We start from the raw sequence: 5397 nt of genomic DNA, 5'->3' as shown, positions 1-5397 counted from the left end.
GAAGTGGGGGGCGCTATGGGGGACTTTTGGGATAGCATTGGAAATGTAATTGAGGAAAATATGTAATAAAAATATTAAAAATCAAAAAAAAATAAATAAAATTTACAAAAAAAATAAATAAAATAAAATGGAAGTAATTAGTTCTGTCAATTTAACACAGAGGAGTGATCTTAAAGTAGTCTTTGCCGCCACTTTGCAGAGGACCTGTAACTTCCTACTAATTAGGCTACAAGATAATCCTGCTTCTCCCCCCGCACTTCCTAATGCCTGTTGGGAAACTGAGTCAGTATTACATTGCTGAAGTGGCTCCTAACCGGGAACTAAATCTCAGTCGCCAAGCATCTTCCCAGTCCTCAGACTTCATCTTAGATCCTGTCACGTTCCCTTTCTGTTGTTAGAATCCAATGACAGGAAGCTCTCATTTTAACTAGCCACTTATGATTAGCCAAGAGCCCCGTCCCGTGATCTCATTGCATGGCCAGGATGGTCCCTGAGGTCCCAGGAGACAACACTGCTTTGCATTTGTGGAGTGCTGTAATTGTATCAGTACTCTGCTATAGTACTGTGGGTATGTGAGACTGTTCCTTCCACACTCGTCCTTTCTCAGGGAGGTCCTGTCAGAATCACTTCCTTTTTATAGATGAAACAGAGTTCAAAAAAAGCTGAAAGTGCCTAGTGACATGATATGATCAGTGGCACAGGAAGAATAGAGCTCAGGTGCTTTGGCTTCAGAAAGTATAGCATCATTAGCCCGTGAACTCTATCTACAATCTATCTGTGACACTGAGGACTATGCTGGCCATTTAGCCCATGGCTCTGTCCATAGAGCAGACAGGACCATCAGACCCAAGTGGAAGGTTATAGACCCCTCTGCTCCTATGAGACTGTTTAAGCATCAGCTCGCTATTCAGAGACTTGCATGGTGAAGAAAAGACTTATTTCTATGTGTGACCCACTGCGAAGGCACAGGGCTGTTAACCACACACTACCATGTTCATCTGCAACCCAAAGACAAACTTATCTCAGGTTTCTATCTCTAGGGTCCAGAGAGGATAAGGAAGTCCCTAAAATCATGCAGATTTGGTAGAGACAATGTCAGTTTGCCTGATGCTAGTGGAAGACTGTATAGGGTGGCGATATTGCTCCATTCAAGGTCAGAAGCAACATTACAAGATGGGATTGGTATCAACCACAAAGTAGTGATTAAGAAGGGGACAGCTCCTGTGAATGGAAGCATAAACCGAGCCCAGACTGAAGCAAGGTCTCCTCAGGAAAACTCCTGTACTGCTGACTTTCTCAAGCATCACTACAGATGGAACACACTTAGAAATAATGAGCTCTGGCTGTTCCCAAGAAGAACTAACACTCGTGTTGTCTGGCTGTTTTTCCTTCCAAGAAACAACTGTACAATCTAGCCTGTCCTCTCCAGCAGGAGACTAAGCAAGACTCCTACAGTCTAAAATATGACACAAGGTGACACATAAAAGCTAGAGGCATGGCATGGTGGTTCATAACCATCTATAATGAGATCTAGTGCCCTCTTCTGGTCTGCAGGCATGCATGCAGACAGAACACTGTACATAATGAAAAAAATAAATCTTTTTTTTTTAAAGACACATAAACGGGAATGACAATAAAAAAAAAAAAGGTGGGTTTTTAGTTCAAGCCTATAGTGGAACAACTTCATGAGATGGAAGATGGAGAAACATGAGGCCTGAATCTCCCCCAGGTGCACTCTTGGGATAAAGCAGATGGGGTACCTTCAGCAGGTCCAGGGCCGAGTTATGGTGCTGGTCATGCCTCACAACGGATCTAACCCAAGAGGTTTATTGTGGCGTGGGGAGTAAAATGCCATCTCAGAGTGAAGACATGAATGATAGAGAAACACAGACAGAGAGTCTGAGAAACATAGAGAATGAATAAGACAGAGAGCCATCTGGGGTGGCTAGGACCTTTTAAAAGGGGTACGTGCAACTCATAGTGACAGTGGAAATGCGCCCCAAGTGGATGCAGTGAGTGATGATGTAAGCTGAGTTGCTGAAAAGCAGGTTGGTGGAACGGGCTTGTTTACAACACGTATCCTCCCCATGTTCACCTCTACCGCCCGATATTAGGAACTGAGGACAACAGGTGGCATCTCCACGGATGCCCTCAGCATCTGTGAGAACTGTAGAGCCCTTGGTAAAGGAACTACTCAAACCATCATGAGAGCAGCTGTTTGGGCTCTCTGGGCAGTTGAGTATGCCTAGAAGTCCTCGGGAAAGAAGGCAGCCACTGCTTTTGTCTTGGTCTGGGTATAAGTGGTGAAACCTCCAGACTGCTCTCCCCTATCTATGTTTATGAGGGAGCCCTGCTGGGGCTGGAGGTCTAGAGAACTCCACAGGCTGGCAGGGAAGCCTAGAGTATTCTCGCAACTCATGTTTCCTATCTCCAGGCCCCTAAAAGTCAAGATCTGAAAGTCCTAGTGAGTGATCTGCATGGGTGGTTCTCAACCTGGGGGTCGCAAGCCCTTTGGAGTCTACTGACTCTTTCATGGGGGCTGCTTAAGACCATCAGAAAATATAGGCATTTACGGTAAGATTCATAGTAGTAGCAAAATTATGAAGTAGCAATTAAAATAATTTTATGGTTGGGGCTCAAGGAACTGTATTAAAGGGTCACAGCATTAGGAAGGTTGAGAACTACTAATCTACGTCCTTGTACTCTACAAGGAATCTATAAACACATAAGGAAATCAGGGGTAGCATAGTTATGGGGGATAAGAAGAAAGTATAATGCTTATATTTTTGAGAGTGACAATAAGTGAGTATGACTCTCTTGAAGAGCTATTTGCAGAAAAGTTTTTAAAAATTAAAAGATCTATAAGCGAACTCAATATATCTAATGGTGCATAGTAGCAGCTCAAGTTTTAAAATTAGGTCATCTTAAATTTAGTTAAAGCTTCGACTTTTTACCAGTGCCCTCAGGAAATCAAGATCTCCAAGTGTCTGTGATTTCATCTGAAAAGTGGGATTAATGATAACAACGGAGAACTTAGGGTCTCTGAGCATCAATTGAGGCAACATCTGCAAGAGAGTTGGTTCAGTCACAAACCATTATTAAGCATCCAATATAAAGTTGTCCCTTTATTGTGGTTAAGAATCAATTCTGAGGACTAGGTATGTTTTTCATAGTGCTCAAAAAGAGCACTATGCTCATAAAAGCACAAACTCTAGTGCCTTTTAAAATGTGAGATGTTCAGATAAATTAGAGAGCCTCCATAGAATACAGTTCCATGCTGCTGTTTTTAAACATAGGAAAATCTTTTTTTTTTTTTTGCATAGAAAAAAAATGTTTAAATGTGTTGCTTATGGGAAAAAGGAACAGCATTTAAAATTATACAAAAAAAAAAAAAAGTAAATCTTACAAAACCACCAAGAATACCGGCCACTGTTAGAAGTACAAAGGTCCTTGTAATCACAGATATCACCAGGGAAACCACAATGGTTTGTCTTTTCAAAGGAAAAGATGTATAACCTGTTTTCTGCCCAGAAGGCTGAGAATGGAGTTGGCTAATAGTCTAGGTAACCCCTGTGCTATCTGTGGAGCCAGACCATAACCTGGCTCCTCCAAACTCCCACAGCTAGGACTAGAGATAGATGATAAATGGCTCTAAATGGCCTTTGTATTGTCTGTATGACTGAGACCGTACCAAATCCTCCCCTAGGTCCTTGAGATAACCCATGCAGCCTATCTGTAGAACCAGTCTTCATGGAAAAAGTGACCTGTACTTTGAGAAGAGTTTCAATGTAATTATGCTTTCTTGTACACATGGGGTTACATTAGACCAGAAAACTTTTTTTTTTTTACAATCATACTGTACTTAAATATGCCTACAATAAACTGTCTGGTATCAGACTCTAGGAGTTTGAACCAACACCAGCTACTGACTCATGCTGAAGTGGATATCCTTCTTGCCTCACGGGGATTGTTACTTAGCCAACTCTGGTATCCACAGAGACCTCACCACAAGTCACACTGTTGAATGATCTTGTAAGTGTACACAGTCAGGATGCTAAGTGATTTTTTCCCTACCTATCTGATTTTTTTAAAAAGGCTGTTTAGTCTGAGCTTCATGTCAACATTGAACACGAACTATTAAGAGTCTGTCTGTCTTCTACTTTCCATGAGCATCACTTCCGTAACCACTGCTATTCTCTACCCACCACACTGCTACCTACCAACAAGCCTGACAGGTAAGCTCACCTCACCCAGTGGTCATTAGAGCTCACCCTTGGGGTTGTAGCTTCTTTAGGTTTTAAGGGATATATAGTGCTACGTGTCCTCAGATGCTGTATTGTATAGAATACCTTCACTCCTCCAAAAGCCTGCTGTGTTCCACCTGTCCATTCCCTCCTCCCTAATCCCTGGACATATTTCTTTTTACTGTCTCCATGGTGTTGCCTTTTCCAGAACGGGGATTTTCTCAGAATGTCAACAGGGATCATAGACAACAAAACCTTTGCAGACTTTCTTCTTTCACTTAGAGACATGTATTTGAGGTCCACTCATGTCTTTTTATGACTTATTAGCATTAAATGAAATGCCACATGTTGTAGACACCATATGTCCAGAAATCATCTTAATTGTTTTCAAGATTTGATAATTAAGAATAAAGCTGTTGCTGGGGGAGGGGAAGTTGAGGAAAATTAATTTAATTAATTAATTAATTTTTAAAAAGAACAAAGCAGTCGGGCGTGGTGGCGCACGCCTTTAATCCCAGCACTACGGAGGTAGAGGCAGGTGGATTTCTGAGTTCGAGGCCAGCCTGGTCTACAAAGTGAGTTCCAGGATAGCCAGGGCTATACAGAGAAACCCTGTCTGGAAAAACCAAAAAAAAAAAAAAAAGAACAAAGCAACAGCATCTGTGTGAAAGTTACTGTGTAGATATGTTTTATGATTTTTATAATAGTTTCATTGATTATATCTCATACATATAAAGCATCCATGCAGAGTGTACATTCAAGATCTCCTAGAATATTCACAAAGCTATGCAATAATGGCCAGAATCCATTTCACAGCATTCTTGTAATATCAGGAAAGACTTGCTACTCATTCTTAGCCATGCATCAATCTAACAAACACAGCCCTTAGCAGCCACTAACCTACGTATTAAATCTGATCAGTCTCTTTCAATTATTTCCTGAGCATGGAATTCTACAGCACACGGTCCTTTGCGACTGGCTGCTTTCTCTGGGCCCAGGATTCTCAAGGTTGGCCCACATGGTAGCCTGCATCAGTGTTTCACTCCTTTTTGCCTGAGTAACATTGGTTGTATGGATACACCATACTCCCTCATGGCCATCTGTGCTGCTTCCATTTCTGTTAAGAATCACCCCAGAAAGGACATCTGTGTTG

Source organism: Mus caroli, chromosome 5, assembly GCF_900094665.2.
Source record: "Mus caroli chromosome 5, CAROLI_EIJ_v1.1, whole genome shotgun sequence".
NCBI lineage: Eukaryota > Metazoa > Chordata > Mammalia > Rodentia > Muridae > Mus > Mus caroli.
Note: the sequence above shows the minus strand (reverse complement) of the source record.